Below are 15,505 nucleotides of genomic sequence, written 5' to 3' on the forward strand. Positions count from 1 at the left end.
AGAAGCATACAGGACACCGAATAGACTGGATCAGAAAAAATATCCCCTTGCCATATAATAATCAAAACACAAAGCATTCAGATTAAAGAAAGGATATTAAGAGCTGCAAAGGAAAAAGGTCAAGTAACTTATAAAGGTAAACCTATCAGACTTACACCAAACTTCTCTATGGAAACCATGAAAGCCAGAAGGTCCTGGATAGAGGTACTGCAGAAATTAAGGGACCATGGATGCAAGCCCAGACTACTCTACCCAGCCAAGCTTTCGTTCAATATCAACGGAGAAAACAAAATATTCCAGGATAAAAACAAATTTAAACAATACGTAACTACTAATCCAGCCTTACAGAGAATATTAGAAGGAAAATTACATCCCAAGGATTTCAACATTCCCAACACTGCCTACAATAACTCAGACATCTAACGACCCTTCACTAGCACAAATCAAAGAAGGAAAACACATACACTCTACTACCCAAAAAGAAAATGACCGGAGTCAACAACCACTGGTCATTAATATCTCTTAATATCAATGGACTCAATTCACCTATAATGAGGCACAGACTTAAAGATTGGATATGAAAACAGGATCCAACATTCTGCTGTTTACAAGAAACACACCTCAACCACAAAGACAGACACCTACTCAGAGTAAAGGGTTGGGAAAAGGTTTTCCAAGCAAATGGACCTAAGAAACAAGCGGGTATGGCCATTCTAATATCTAACAAAATCGACTTCAAACTAAAATCAATCAGAAGAGATGGAGATGGACATTTCATACTCATAACAGGAACAACTCATCAGGAAGAAGTCTCAATCCTGAATATCTATGCCCCTATTATAAAGGCACCCACATATGTAAAAGAAACTCTTCTAGAATTCAAGGCAGTCATCAAACCACACACGCTAATAGTAGGAGACTTCAACACTCCTCTCTCACCAATGGACAGGTCAATCAGACAGAAACCTAACAGAGAATTAAGAGATTTATTGGAGGTATTGAATCAAATGGACTTAACAGACATCTATAGAACACTCCACCCAAATAGGAAAGAATATACCTTCTTCTCTGATTTAAACTTTTAACTCAGACATGTGATGATGGGCTTTAATGAATGACTACATTTTGTGTATCAAGCAGAAAGGTGAGTGAAACAAATAAATGTTATAATATATTTGATAGTAGATTTTTATAATCATTTATAGATGATTTTTTATTAATTAGTATATTATTTTGATTATATGATTAAAATCAGATTATTACTCTGAATATATGAGCTTACATTCTTTCGCATTGGTCTCTTCTTCAGTTTGTGGTCACTCATAAAAAGTAATTATGAGTGCTGAGTGTTTCAATTTTTCATCAGTGCGTGAAAGTATAAACTATACAAATTATAAATAAAAAAAAGTGAGTGGACAAGACTAATATCATGCATATTACTTCTTCATTCAAGGAGATAGACGAATAGTTACAATTCAGATTAGGACCTAATGCAAATTACACCCATTGTAGAGAAGAACTTTGTATTGGCAGATACTGAGTGCCTCCGTGTTTAAGTAGAAAACTGAGAAATAATGTTGTCATCAGAGAAAACAGTCTGATCCATTTTCTTCTCTTCCAGTCTATGTTGTATAATAATCTGGTTTCCCTCCACCTAATTCTTGTTCACATGACATCGTATAATTCCAAATTTTTACTTCATAATCTCTTAACTATATTAATACCAATCTAAAAGATTATAGACAGATGTTAAGTTGCTATGGCAAAATAGAAAATTAAGCATATATGTGTGAAGTTATTAACATTTATTTCTAATAGAAGCTATTATGAAACAGAATTGTCAAGTCACTTATTGTGATACTAGTCTTCAGAGATATACGGTTCCCTTAGAAGAGAAAGATTTGTCCTTTATCATATCACTATTTAGTCTATATATAAGTGTTTACAAGCCTGGCTGTCACTAAGGAAATAGTCAGTATGAATATATTGTTTTCACCTCAATATTTTGTGATGCGCTTTGTTTGATTAATGATAATGGAGAAGGGTGCACTCAAAAGTATATTGTGTTTTTTTAAAGCACCACGATGGAAGAAGACAAGCAGTTTGTCCTAATGAATGCATCTAATTGGTGCACTTTGTTATAAAGCACTGGCACAGCGTTTTTCTAGAGGCAGTTCTATTTGTAACCAGCTGTCTCCAGCACGTCACGGGGTAATAAATGTGCCGCTGACTAGAACTGCTGATTAGCCTTTCTGGAATCCTGGGAAGTTAGTAAAAGCTGTTTGCCATTAAACAAAGACCTTTTTAGCAGCCTTTAGAAAAAATGCTGTCGTCCAATGACCCATGGTAGTTATGCAATGTAAGTAACCCTTAGGAAAAATGTTCTATAGTCTATTTGGTGAAGGTTTTGGCATCAGAAAAGAAGGAAAATGCTAACGAGAAAATATGAATCACTGTGGTCATGGCAGAGTTCAGTGTTCTCACAGAAATTTGTTTGACGTGCCTGCTGGAAGGGGTTTCTTTGCTATAATTACAGGAACACATAATTATTATTATGTTTTCATTTTGTGATTCTCAGAAACTTGGTGTCAACAATTAATGCAGAAAAGCCACCAGTTCAAAGAAAGGCAAACTATGATTAGTTGTTAACAGAAGGTACAATAACACAAATAAATCCCCCACACACAAAAAAAAAAACAACTTACAAGAAGGTGTCTGAAATGTGCAACCAAATAAGTATGGCCTTCATTTTGTTCTGTTAGAAGCCATAACACATTGTGACCTGAACTGTAACATGAGGGGGCCTGCTTGTTTGGGTTTATATCCCACATGATACCCCACAGCTGGCATGCCCCAAAAAAGAAATCACACAGAGGACTCCATAAGCTATAAAACTGATTGGCCCTTAGCTTTGGCTACTTAACTAACTCTTATAACAAATATTACCCTATTAGCCTTATCTACATGAGCCATATGGCACAGTATCTTTTCTAGCTCAGCTTCTAGCTCGGCAGGTCACTTGATGCTTCTTTGGTGATCTGGGCTGGACTGCCAAGGGAGCTTCCTGCTTCCCAGAATTCTCCTGTTCTCATTGCATCACCTCTCTGGTTTTCCCACCTATACTTCCTGCCTGGCCAATCAGCATTTATTTAAAATATGATTGACAGATTACAGACAATTCTCTCGCACCACTGAACAAAAATGATTAAAATGCTAGATAGCTATTTAATCCCGAAAATATTAAATTTATTAAATTTAATTATAATTTTTAACATACAAAATGGAAGCAAAGGCACTTATGGCATGCTGCTAACTACTAAACGTCAGTACTTTCAGATTTTTAGTATGCCTCTATCTCAATGTCTTCTAAAGTTACATTACTTGAAAAAGAATAATTTTACAGTATCTCCATTAATAATGTGCCTTCTTTGCAAGACCATCGAGTTAGAAATCCACAGAAACCATGTTTAAAGAAAAGAAAACGAGTCACATGGCCAATGTGACCACGTGGTGCAAACTTATAAACTCAGTCCTGGGGAGGCAAACACAGTACCTCTGGTGCTCTCTACCCAGTCTCAACTTCTCAGTTATCTCTGTGTAGGACTTAGAAAACAAGGTGAACAGCTCCTGACATCTGACATCCCATCCCATGTTGTGTTCAGGTCTCCAAATACAAACAAACAAACATGCATAATTTAAAAAGCAAAATAAATCTTAAAGATAATAATAACATACTTCTAAAAAGAGTGTGAAAAGGGAAATAAATTTTATCTTAGACCAGAAGGAAAAGAAAAACTATATGGATTATGGTGGTATTGCCTACAAACTGAGTGAAGGTTTCTAAACTTCGAATTCTAATTGATTTCATACATTTGCTCATTGATTTCATACATTTAGCTTAATTCCATCACTATGTGATGCAGTCTGATTTTCTATAGAGTGATATCCCAACACTGAGAATCACATATTAATAATGATACATTTGTTTCTCAGTTTTAAAGTAAGACAATAAAATAGTTTGTTCCATTGAATAGTATGCTCACAGAAAGGGCAATCACTGAGATAACATGAGATAAGAAAGTAAAGGACAGATCTAATGAGAGTTTACCAAGGCCAGTTGGACTGGGACTGAAGGAGGACGCAATCCAACCAGATTCTCTGAATGTGGCCGGATTCTCTGAATGTGGCTGGCCTGGAGTCTTTCTGAAAAGCCATTGACAATGGCACTGGGACTTGTTTCCTCTGCATATACTGGATTTTGCGGATCCAGTCTGTCTGGACATTCACCTTCCTGGACCTGGAGGGAGGGGGGAGGAACTTGAACTTCCCACAGGGCAGGAAACCCTGACTGCTCTTAGGGGTTGAGAGGGAGGAAGAAGGGAGTGGGGGGAGTGGGAGGGTGTTGGGAGGAGGGGCGGAAATGGAAACTTTTATAATTTAATAAAATTACTTTTAAAAAGAAAGAAAGTAAAGGTATTCTTAGACCTGGGATGAGAAGGAAGTGTAAGGACAAGGGACAGGGAATGTCAGGAATCACAGTCTCCACTGAGATAGTTCTTGAACTGAAAGAATCTTCTGAAATGAGGGTTTGAAACTTACAGAAGCGGCTTGAGAGCTTGCAGATTTCAGCTGCAAGATTAATAAGTAAATTGCTTTTGATAACATTATAGTTCAGTCTTCAGTTTGGTGTTATTTCACACCCTACCTTTAGTCTTTAGATAAAGTCTTACCTTACAAACCAAATAAACAGAATTACTTGTCTAGAACCCACTAGAAAGAGAAAACAACCCCCCAAAATTGTCTTTTGACCTCCACACATGCAGTTTTGAATGCATTTGCTAGCACGCACTCACACACACACACACACACACACACACACACACACGCGCACATATGCAATTGCCTCCTGGCCACCATGATGTTACCAGTATCTTTTCCCATGTCATTCCATTATTGTGTTACTGCTTTTCATAAAAGAAAAAAAAATTCATGGGATAAAATAGTGAAAACTGGCTATGGACTGAACCACGCCATATTGTTATAAAAACTAAATCTTTCCTTTATTAACATACCTACCTCAAATTCATTTTAAATTTTGTAGTAGCTCTCATTATTAAAACTATATTACTGCTGGGCAGCAGTAGTGCACGTCTTTAATCCCAGCACTGGGGAGGCAGAGTCAGCAATATCTCTGTGAGTTCGAGGCCAGCTTGGTCTACCAGAGCTAGTTGCAGAATAGGTTTCAAAGCTACAGAGAAACTCTGTCTCAAAAAACCAAAAAAAAAAAATATATAAAGAAGGAAGGAAGGAAGGAGAAAAAATAGATTACACTAAAGAAAAATTGATGGCAGAAGGTAAATGTATTTGCCACCAAAACTGAATGACTTGAATTCAATACCTAAGACCCAACCCACAAGGCAAAAGAAGGAATCAACATCCCCAAGTTGTCTCTGACATTCCCATGTTCACCGTGGCATAAACACATGGAAACAAATACAAAATCAAAAGCAATTTCTTTTCAAAATAATAACTGTACATCCCTCACATCCTTAATTACACTCCAAAGTGACAGTGAATTAGGTAATATAATACTGTCAAAGGATAAACTGAACCCAAAACAGATAAGAGAGTCAACCATTAAATTCTCATATGTATTGGTAGTTGAGTTCACAAAAGATACCCACACCGTTTATGGATAAAAGGTAATTTTTTCAATGAATATATTCAAAAAGCTAAGCAACAAAAATACAATATAAAACACAATTAATCGATATAACAGATGTGCAGAAGAAGTCAAAATTTCATGACCCTAAAATTGGCAATAAATTTATGGATATATTACTGAACTGCAAGTGCATAAAAAGAACAAGTACATAAATTATGTTTTGTTAAGATTAAGAACAACCGAGTACAAATCTAATACCAAGAAAGTAAAAAAATAAATATTGTATATAAGAATACATTTGCAAATCATGACAAAAGTGGTTTCAAAGTCAAATGACTGCAAAACATTTGTATTCAATATATTATTATACATGGTTTTAAATATTTCATGTATGTATGAGGAGATGTTCAACATTGTGAGTCTATAATTGCTTACCTGCTGTTCTCATTAATTTCAGTTGTGTTCAACAGAGTACTGATTTTTTGATTATATAACTTGCAATGTGACACATTTTGTATCAAAATTTGGGAAGATTTTATTCTGAATATTGAATGTGTTTTATTGCATGATTTTTCTACATCTGTTAATATGATCTTGTAGTTTTTATGCTTAATTTTGTTGATGTATCATTTTTATTATCCTTTATATTTTCAACTAACTATACATGCCAGAAAAATATCACACTTAATTATGCATAATCTTAGCTATGATATTTTACCTTTTGACTAGGAATATTGCTTTCAAAAGATAAAATTTTCTCTGTGTTTCATCTAAAGGAGTCAACTTAAGAGTTTCAGAGGAATTCGCTTGCAAAAGCATGTTAAATTTCAGTTAAAGAAAGATGACTACCTAAGATTGGCACTCAGTTATACAAAAAAAAAGGCAGAGAGCAATGCTTTTTTTTTTAAGATATTGATACATTCTTTTCCTTTTGGAAAAATGTAGAACAGCATAGCAAGATTGCATTTTTACTGTGATTTTTACTGATTTTAAGCTTTATAGGACATAATATATTTCACTAATGATTTTTATGCATTTAAAAGAATAATCTAAGCAAATCTATAATGTATTTAGTTTGATAATTGGCTGGCAGGTATGTGCAAAATGCATATCATTCAGAAGTTTCAATAACTTCCTTCAACTCACATAAGAATATTCGTGATTTTCATGTTGATTTTTAGCAGTTTTAACATTCAAGTCATTAAACACTTCTTTCTGTAAATGTTCTAGAAATTTATAGTTTATGGTGTTTTGAATGAGAATGGCTGCAAAACCCATATATTTGAATGCACTTGCATGCATAGTTACCAAAAAGTAGAACCCTTTAGGAAGGATTAGGAGTATGGACTTTTTAGAGGAAAACATCTTTAGAAGTGTGCTTTGACGTTTCAAAATCCCATCTCTCTCTCTCTCTCTCTCTCTCTCTCTCTCTCTCTCTCTCTCTCTCTCTCATATATTTATTTCTTCTTTGTAAATTGTCAACTCATACTTATGACTGCCAAACCAAAATGTAGAAAACAATATATGAAAAATTATACCGGGCTTATTAAAGACAGACTCTTTATTGCAGTCTTATTACTCTTCAGTATTGACTTGCACACAGTAAATGACAATCAAAGGGATTATGTCTCAGAATTAGCAATAAAAATGATCAAAATGCAATAAATTATTATTATACAACAGAAAGAATTTTTTTTTTAAAAAAATGAATTAGTTCAACGAATAAAAGTACTGTGAAATGATTTCAAACTTCTTTGTTATCAAAAAAATGTTACCAGAATAGAACCTATCTGACTCCATTTTGAAGGCAGGAGCTATTATGTTGTATTTTTAAATTTAATTTTCTATTTACTGAGTGAGTAAAGTTGCTCTCTATTTTCTGGTACCTGACCTTCCCCAATCCATGACCTTGATTTTTATTTGAGAACAGCCTTACCCTCACTGAACCTCCCAGTCCTTCCCTGATCCCTTCCGAATCACATGGTGGGTAGCCACATAATTTTTTTTAATATATTTTGTAATCTCTGATTGCGCCATTATTTCCTCTCTGTAAAACTACTCATCATTTTACTCCTTCTAAAGGGTCAGAGAGATGAATCTCAGGCTGCTTTCTTTATTACAACTTAAAGGCAGTTGCTGACCAACTCTTGGGAATCCCCCAATAAAAATCAAGCTTGTTTCAAATTTATTTCAAATTGTGGTAGGGGTCTTATTCTCATTGTTAGGATTTACACTTCCTGGGGAATGCAAGCAAAGTTCAGACCACTCATCCTAATTCTACACCTGAACCTTCACTCTGGAACTTGGGGCACTTGGGGACTGCCTCAGGAGAGAAGTTCCTTAAGACATTCCAATACTCTGTGACTGCTTTCAGTTTGTGGACTTCAGGGTGAACTTTTGTGCTGAGAAAAGCAGCAAATAACTATGGAGGTCTCACCATGAGTTATTTATAGTCTGGTTCTGTTTTCACCAGTTTCTGAAAAAAAGGGATGAAACAGCATGGGAGTGATTAACCTTTCTAAAGTAACATGTGAAACAGGCCCCAGATGAATCACCTTTAGCTTTCCTGGAGTGTCTCCCAGATGCCTATGGGTTATACACTTCTATAGACTAAGAAGACGTAGCAAATCTTAAAAGCTTGACCTTTGTTATTCAGTATGTCCTTGACATAGAAAGATACTAAAGATGGGTCAGTTTTCAGGAAAGAATGAGTAAGAACTATTAGAGAAAGCCCAGAATGTGTTGGATGGCAGAGGCAACAAAGAAGATCTTCTAATAAAGAAGAAGGGATGTTCCATAGCTGCATTACAAGCCCCAGCCACTCTTAACTCCGCCTACCTATGTATACCATAATAAAAAGAGGAGACTTTTACCAAAGGACCAATGTACCTGCTAAGAAATGGGTAATTAGAAAAAGGAATGTCAATGCCTGAAACAGGTATGCTTTTCAAACCCAAATCAATCCTAGCTATGGAGGATGAGCAAGGCCAAGGTTCCTTTGCACTAGCTCTCCAGGAGCTTTGCCATAATGGGCAAACCTATAATATTTCTGGAGGACACAAGGGCTACTCATTCAGTATTTGAGGAGCCTCTGGAAGCACAGGGGGAGGAGGGTAACCGGGGACGCCAAGGGATACAAATATCACTGACTAACCTGTTAAACTAGGGTGAGGAACTGACACTCATTCTTTTATTGTTATTCTTTAATGTCCCTATGTGTTACTAGGGCAGGATCACTTGAGCAAACTCCAGGTAACAATATTGGTCTCAGAAGACTATCCTAGTTTGCAGCTGGGGGCTCTTGCTAAGGCTTTACGTATTACTTGCCCAATAAGTGAGTAATATCTACTCCTCCAAAATCTATTCCACTCCCTTGAAAGGAATTGGAAAAGTTGCTGATCCAGGAATTTCCTACAGTTAGGGTAGAGGACAATCCTGGCTTGCCAAAGTCTGTTCTACTCTTCATACTACAACTAATATCTGGGCCAATGTTCATTCAAGTAAAGCAGTACCCCATCAGTTCAGAAGCCAGGGAAGCTGTCTCATTGGAAGATGTATACATATTCCTTGCCAGACACCCTGCAATATGCCGTTGTTGACTGTCCAAAAACATCTACAAATCTAGACCTTAGAACAGTAAAAGACTTGAGAGAAATGAAGAAGAAGGTATAATCCACTTACCTAACTGTTTCAAATCCCTGTACTTAGTTTATTAACACCAGAACATAAAGTTTACATCTTTAAGTATTCGACTTAAAGATGCATTCTTCTTCATCCCTCTGTCAAAATTAACTCACCTCACTTTCATATTTGAATGGGATAACTTTGAACTAGGGATATTAGGACAACTTATCTGGACCAGACTACCTTAAGGGTTCAAAAACTCTCCCACCATCCTTAATGAAGTGCTCAAGTAGAGCTTAAGTCTCTTCCATAGCAACTACCTTGAGGTATGCTTGCTTCTATGAGCAGATGAATTTTACTGACAGATAAAGATGAGGAAACCTGCTTAAGATCCACCAGAGACCTTTGAGAAACTCCATCCCAGAGAGGCTATAGAGTTTCTAAAAGTAAAGCTCAACTTTGTTCAGCCCAGTTTACTTGGGATATGAACTAAGAGGAAAAAAAAAAGACTGTTGTCCTAGGCTCACATAACAGTCACACTGCAAATTCCAGGTCTGACCACCAATAAACAAGTTAGATAATTTCTGGTAGCTGTTGGGTATTGCCATCTTTGGATGCCTTGTTTAGTTGAAATTGCCAAACTCTTGTACTCTGTTATAGCCAGGAGCAACATCATGTTGGCTGGCCTGAGGAACATACTGTGCATATAACACTTAAATAGGGTCCTGGGACAAGCCCCTGCATTGACTCTCCCTGGTATCTACAAGCCCTTTATCCTCTTTATGTCCATGAAAGAAAGATCATTGCAAAGAGAGTCGTGACTCAGACCCTGGATTTTGTAGCTTCTAGATTGCCCCCATGTATAAATGTCATTGAAGTCACTTCAATCTTGTAAACTTCATTGTAACAGCTCCACATACTGTGGAAACATTGCTGAGAGTTGCCACCAACTGGTGGATGTTTAAGGTCCAGCTGACCCAGTATCAAGACTTTATTATGTTTTTTAGATGAGAACAGACTGACTTTTGATAAACCATTGGTCAATAATCCTGCCATTCTGCTGCCAGATGACAACCCTAAGTAGACTATCCATGTCTCCATGGAGATGCTGCATATCATCCAAGCTATGTGACGTGACCTAATAGATGTATCACTCACTGCCAGAGATGCAGCTCTATATACAGATGGCATTAGCTTCATTCAAGAAGGAAGAAGGTACTTGGGGTGGTAGTGGTTACAGCCCAGTATAAGATCACTTAGATACAATCCTTGCCCAGGGGCACCTTTGCCCAGAAAGAAAAAATATTGCTCTGACACAGGCTTGAAGATGGGCTGAAGGAAAAGAGGTGAGTGTGTACACAGACAGCAAAGATGCTTTTGCCATAGCTCATGTTCATGGACAGATATATAAACAGAGGCTTTTCAGAATAAAAGACTATTAAGAATAAAAATGAAATCACCTGGTTACTAGAGGCCATCTACCTACCAACTGAACTGGTGTTTTTCAAGACCCTTTGCTAAAATTCTATATGAACCCTCAAGTCTAAATATTTGCCAGTATTTTCATTTATATCTATTAAGACATCACTTACATGTATGTAATTTTAATCCTCTAAATAAATCTCTTTGCTGCTTAGTTCATAGGGTTCAGGAAACTAAACATAATACTTATGAAAATGAAGTGCAGTTTATTTTTCTACTAAACTGAACTATATCCAACACATTCTGCCTAACACAGGAAAGCAATCTTTGAATGCGTTCTTAGGCACAGTTTTCATTATATATGCCTCACAGTTTTCTTATACTCATCATAACATCACGCACCAATCATAGTACAAGTCTTCTTCATGTAAATATTAGACACCAAATATCAAGATGCATGAGACAGCTGCTGAGCTGATGAAACCAAAACAAAGCAGTGAGTGATTTTTCCACTAAGTTTTTGTTTTATTAAGAAGATATGGTGTTCTTTAAAATAACAATTTAAAGTACAATATTGTAAATGCATAAACTAGCCAGAGATGTGGCTCAATTTACGAACAGAGTAGAGCTGAGAGAGATACTCAGCTCTGATTAATCAGCTGTGGTGATATGTGCCTATATTCCCAGCACCAGGAGTTCAAAGTTATCCTTGTTTCTCTGGCATGTAAGACGGCATTCTTGTCTCTGTAAAAATGTGTCTCAAGCATATGGATTGACAAGGAATAGAAAATAGATAAGATCTCCTGAGTAAACTGGGGTAGAAGAGAGGGGATGAGAACATGAGAGATAAAATGGGCAATTTGGCGGATGGATGGAGAGGGTCTTCTACATGTGGGTGACAGTTGTGTTGCTTGGTTTGGTTTTGGGTCCCCTGATTGTGCCATCAGGATCTGGTACATGATTTGCCTTTTTGTAGTGCTTTCCCTGTGGTGGGATGCCTTGCTCAGCCTAGATGCAGTGGGGAGGGGTTTGGTCTTGTTCCAGTTTGACTCCCCCATGGTAGGCCTTATCCTTTCTGGGAATGAATGGAAGGTGGGGTAAGGGGAAGTAGAGGGTACAGGAGGAGGGGAGAGAAAGGGGAACTGTGGGTGGTATGTGAATAAAAAATTTAATATAAAAATTCCTTGTCTCACAAACTAACCAAACACATCTTTAAAGTCTGAACATAGTCTTTGATTTTCTTTATAAATACTGGATATTTCTACGATAATATATGCTATAGACGTTCTACAACTGGCCTGTTTATTCTAATTGTCTGCAACATAATAAATGGGCTACTCCATAGCATTTGTCATATGTAACTAAGCCAACTGATATAAACCTGCGAAGAAGAAACCCCAACTGATGAATTGACCAGATCAGATAGGTCTATACTGTGTCTGTGAGTTATTTTATCAACCATTAATTGTTTTGGAGTGACTCAGCTGACTTTGGTGGTACAATCCCTACAGAGGCCTTCCTGGTATGTCAAAGGAAGACCTGAGCTCTTTTGCAAATGTCTTTAAGGAAGTGCTAGGGGAAACAAGATAATAAGCAACATTCCTTTGTGATCTTTACTCAATTCCTGCCTTAGGTTCCTGCCTTAAGTTCCAGTCTAGACTTTCCTCAGTGATATGTAAGTTGTAATATGGAAAGGAAAAAATAACAAATGAACAAACAATAACCTACCACCTTTCTACTCCAAGTTACTTTTGCCTGTGGCATTTATCAGAATAGGAGAGCAGACTAAAGCAACATTGCTTTCACATAAAGCTATCAAGTTCTTAATAACCAGAAATGAGTGTCAGATAAAATTTACTGAACAAAAGTGAATATGTGAACATACATGCATATGAATGCATTTCAGAGTACAATCTTCTAATGAAAAAAGTGAATTAGTTATGAAAATTAATTGAAGACATCTTCAAATCAAGGTAACTGCTTACACTGTTTTTTTTTTCCCCAAATTTTGTGTACTCAGTTTGACTAAAGAACTAATTTGACAACACACTTGGGTATACAGTTCTATCTTTATCATAGAGACATAATGTTAACTTAGAACACTAGATATTTTTATATTTTGGTGCTGGGAATTTCATCTGTTTCATCACTTACAAGAGACTCATTTAGGCACTAATTCATTAAGTTTGAGAATATAAAGAAGCTCTTAAGTTTATAAAATATATGTGCTTACTTGAAGACAAATTTACAAAATGATTATCCGTGTACACAACAATCAGCTTCCAAGTTGAAAACTTCAAGCACATTTTAACATTTCTTTCTTGATAATTCTTTATAGGAAATTTTAATATGATAATGGTTGCTTCATTCTTCTTGCTGCCTTTCTTGCATATAACTAATACACATATACATATGTATTTTTACTTAGTAATAATCCATGCATATTTTTGCTTATATTTTTTTCTTTTTACTTAAATTGAATTTCAGCCTTCTTGTAATTACCTAGTATCTTAATTTAAGCAGCTGAGTTTTAAAGTGCATTTTTAACATTTTCATAGAAATGGCAAATTATTTTCAGTTAGCGCTGTTATTTTACTTGCCCGAATGATTTATATGTCCATTACCCAGTGTGAGGTATTATTCTATTCCTGTATGTGCCAATTTTTACATTAAAAATTTTAATTATATCACTTTTACTAAAAATAATGGTACTTTCTATTATAAATCATATTTCAATTCCTTTATAACAGATAACATTGAGAATATTTCCACACAATAACAGCCTCAATTCTGCCATCTCTGTTAAAATGCTCAAGATTTGGAGATTCTTTTTCTCTTCCCTGTTGGGGTCAACTTTGAGGGGGTCAGTTTTTTAAAATGGCAAATTTCTGTGTCAGAGAAGACAAAAGTTTAGATATGGAGTATATTTATATATATATATCTATGAATTCATAGAAATGTATAATTCTAGGGGTGATCATATTCTCGATGATTTAAAGCATTTTAATAGGAGGTTATGTAGAATTCCCTTCTGTATGTTGTGATTATCATTGATTAATAAAGAAATGCTTTGGTCCTATAGCAGGGCAGAATAGAGCTAGGTGGGGAAAACTAAACTGAATGCTGAGAGAAAGAAGGCAGAGTCAGGAGACACCATGTAACCATGCCAGAGACACAGGAGAAACCATGGTTCTGCCATCAGAATAGATGAGCCAGAACCTTGCCGGTAAGCCACAGCCATGTGGCAATACACAGATTAATAAAAATGATTTAAATTAAGATGTAAGAGCTAGCCAATAAGAAACTAGAGCTAATAGGCCAGAGAATTATTTAATTAATACAGTTTCTGTTAGGTTATTTTGAGGCTGAGTAGTCGGAAATGAACTGTTGGCCTCCTTACAACAGGGAAGCAACCTGGAAAAGGCTGACTATGGTGAAATAAAGAAATACTTACTTGCTTGCCCATTATAGGAGCAATCATGGGTTGGAGGAGAATAATAGGAGGTTTGACATTTCTATGATCATGATTTTTTTTTTCCTTTTTAAAAGATATTCTTGGTATACGAAATTGCAGGGAAAATATCTTGAGATAATCCTTAAAGGAAGGAGAAATTTTCTATAAATTGTGATATGAGTATTTTAATTTTAGGAAAACTCTTTCCTCTTATAGAGATTGAATTTTCAGCTTGTGTTCTGGATATGATGCACTGCCTAAGAATTGTCTATAAAGTAGCTGAGAAATAGATGCTCTAGGAATGTTCCCAGTTTTGATTCAATAAAATCTTAGGTCAGTTTTAAAATTATGCCTTTATAATGTTCTATGGATAATGCACAAGCTCAAGCAGATCTATGAAATCTCTCGTTCTTCAGTTGGTAGGCTGTCATTTAAAATGCCACAGCCCTTTTTAACATTATGCAAATCCACTTGTTCAAAAAAAGCTGTTCCCTTGAGATCCCTTAGCTGTGATAAAGTATGCACAATTGAGCCAGGACTAATTTTATACTTCTAATTTTTACAGATAAACATAATATATGTGTAGTTAAAATAATTACTTTCTATCATATTTTGATTGACTTCTTTAATCCACACTTCACATCATGTGATCATCCAAAACTACCTTTCTTTTCTTTCTTTTGATTCCTGAACAAAATTCCTTTCTTTCTCCAGAGTTCTACAGCCAGTTGACTTACACATCTATGTAGATCTTCCAGAGTCAATAAATCACATTAATTTAAAGAAGACTTTCAGTATATATATTACTGTCACAAAAGGTCTGAAATATTTGTAAAATACAGGCAGTAGTAGAATAGATGTCTAAGGAAACATTTTTTTGCTGTTGTTTTTAACTATCAAATGTATTTGATTTTATCATTTTCTGCTTATACAGTCTAATCATTAGATAATAATTGTTTAGTTAAAGTGAATATGTCTTGAGTCATCTTTGAAAACTAAATTGTGAGTGTTTTATGTATGTTTATACAAGCAAAGTTTGCATCCTAAAATTAAAGAGTAATATGTTTCATAATGCAGTTTGGGGGGAATTAGAATAAAAAATGATTAGAAGCAAAATTTAAAACAACTTTTAGACCCAGGGGAGAATTTTAAAATTTTCAGTGCGGTAAAGAAGATGATGACAATGTGGTGAACAAAAACTCACCTCCATTACCACAGCAGGGGGAAAATATGCATTCAAAAATGCTTTCTTAGAATAGACCCGAGTGAGTTGTGGTTGGTAGGAGAAAAATCAATGCATACACTGTATGCATAAAAAAGAAATTGGATACTGTAAAAAA

This window comes from Myodes glareolus, chromosome 20 (genome assembly GCF_982192425.1).
Source record: "Myodes glareolus chromosome 20, mMyoGla1.1, whole genome shotgun sequence".
NCBI classification, from domain to species: domain Eukaryota; kingdom Metazoa; phylum Chordata; class Mammalia; order Rodentia; family Cricetidae; genus Myodes; species Myodes glareolus.